The sequence below is a fragment of the Berghia stephanieae genome, chromosome 3 (genome assembly GCF_034508935.2).
Source record: "Berghia stephanieae isolate SIO BIC M18660-M18661 chromosome 3, UCSD_Bste_1.3, whole genome shotgun sequence".
Lineage (NCBI taxonomy): Eukaryota > Metazoa > Mollusca > Gastropoda > Nudibranchia > Aeolidiidae > Berghia > Berghia stephanieae.
In genome coordinates, this window is record NC_088362.1 from 68033322 (window position 1) to 68036073 (window position 2752).

The window sequence follows — 2752 nt, forward strand, 5'->3', positions numbered from 1 at the left end:
ATGCATGAGGACATCTAGAGAGATTTTAGGCCGAAGAAGTGACATTACAAAACAAATAACAATTCGGCCCATGGCCTTCGCATGGTGATAAACAAACATGACACAAAAATAATCGCACAAGTAAAAAAAGGCCACATTAAGGAAAAGAAAGGTGTAGCTATAGTGGTTGAGATTATGGAGACAAGAAGAAAAGAAATTGTGATAAATTAACAAGTGGAATGACCTTTGGCTATATATGTATAATGGGTTTATACAAACTTTTGTATCCCAGAAAAACGTAGTGAGGCATGTATTTTTAAGCATGTCGTGGAAGAGATACATTCCAACCAGTCGAAGCTATTTTCCGTGTAGTGTTGGTCATGATCACTTCAATTAAATGCCGGTGTACAATGTTTTCAATGCTATCAATTTAATCCCAACTTACCCGTGGCTGCGCGCGTTAAATGACAATTAACTTTTTTACAAAAAGATGTTCAGTTTAAAAGACAAAGTCGATTTAAATGTATTTCTTCTACTACAACAACAACAACAACAACAACAACAACAACTACTACTACTACTACTACTACTACTACTACTACTACTACTACTACTACTACCACTACTACTACTACTACTACTACTACTACTACTACTACTACTACTACTACTACTACTACTGCTGCTGCTGCTGCTGTTGCTGCTACTACTACCACAACTACTACTATTATTATTACGACAACTGCTACTACTACTACTACTACTACTACTACTACTACTACTACTACTACTACTACTACTACTACTACTACTACTACTACTACTACTACTACTACTACTATTACTACTACTACTACTACTACTACTACTACTACTACTACTACTACTGCTGCTGCTGCTGCTGTTGCTGCTACGACTACCACAACTACTACTATTATTATTACGACAACAACAACAACAACTACTACTACTATTACTACTACTACTACTACTACTACTACTACTACTACTACTACTACTACTACTACTACTACTACTACTGCTGTTACTATTACTACTACTACTACTACTACTACTACTACTACTACTACTACTACTACTACTACTACTACTACTGTTACTATTACTACTAATAATACTACTACTACTAACACTACTACTACTACTACTACTACTACTACTACTACTACTACTACTACTACTACTACTACTACTACTACTACTACTACTACTACTACTAATACTACTACTACTATTACTACTACTACTACTACTACAGCTACTAACTACTACCACTATTACTACAACTACTACGATAACTACTACTGCTACTTATCTTCTGTAAGATGTAGGTATCGGTATAGACTCATGAATATTTTAAGTAACACAATTATAATGCTAACGCACATAGCATGGCGTAAACAAATGATAAGTGCTCTAATTGGTACCATGCTGCACTAGATAAACAAAACTAGCCAAACTATGGTATTGTAACGTATGATCGAATTTAATGTAACAAGTCATGATACCATGCATATCATCATCATAGGTATAGAGAGGTAAAATATGCAGAAATACAGTCTGTAGATCACACATTTTTTAATAAGAAAATTAAATCAGTGTATTATACTCACCTCTTATTAATGAAATCACACCACTGAACAGGATAAAAAAAAAACATTCGTTCCAGTAAGATATTTTTGTTGAAGAGAATGTATTGTTGTAAGGTGCATCCTAATGGACGGTAAATGCCCTGTCTATATTGTCACTTGTGGCGTTTAGTTGGATTTAGAAGTAGGGCATCGTGTCCAAGTGTTTTAATAACTGACAGCTTATTTGTTTGTCATAATTAATCTGCGCTTTTATGTTTATTGTTGACATAACAAAGCATTTTTCGGGGTGGAATTTCGTCTGCTAGGTTTGTGCCCATGATAAAAGTGAGCCAAGATCACTCTGCAATATTTCTGCATCGTTCTGGGCGTCAATGACTCAAAATAAGATGCTGTTTGAGTTGTTGTTTTTTTTTTCGTAAATCGTTAATGAATGTTTGAAAGCAGAATTGTCCAAGGAAGTACCTCGGATAAAACGTTCTGTTTCTCACTTCAATGTCCATCCAGGACTACTTCCTGAGTTCTATCGCAGAGCCAGTCTTTAAGCCAATAAATAAGCTTTTGTTCCTTCTGTTTTGAGTCGTTTTCTTCGTCAGTGGTCTTTTCGGAGGACTTTGGGTCGAGGTTTTTAATTACACGGTGTTCCAGTTTTCTGAGGAGTTGTCTATGGGACACACTATCAGATGCCTTCAACAAGTCTAAAACAAGTAGATCTAATTGTTTCGTTTTTTTGCTGCCTAATGTCTTTCTTATTTCTTATATGGTGTTTACTAGCGGGCTTTCAAAGGAGCTATGTTTTCGTATCCCATGTTGGTAATCGACTAGCACATTATGTCTTTCATAGTGCTCCACTATTGAATAAAAAACAATATGCCCGAGTTCTTAACATGTGACAGACGTCAGCTACACTAGTCTATATCTCGTTTCCCTTTTTTGTAGATGACATTGACTTATGCACGACCTGTGTCGAGTGACAGTTGGTAAATGATACCCCAATAAGGAGCTATCTCTGCTGCGCATTATTTGTTAGGATCCCGGAGGGTATCCGATCTGGGCCGATTGCTTTAGAAGGATTTAGACCATGGAGCTATTTGATTATGCCGGTTTGGCTAATGGTTATTCTTGATATTGGAGGAATGCTGCTCCCATTTGTAGTAGGTAAA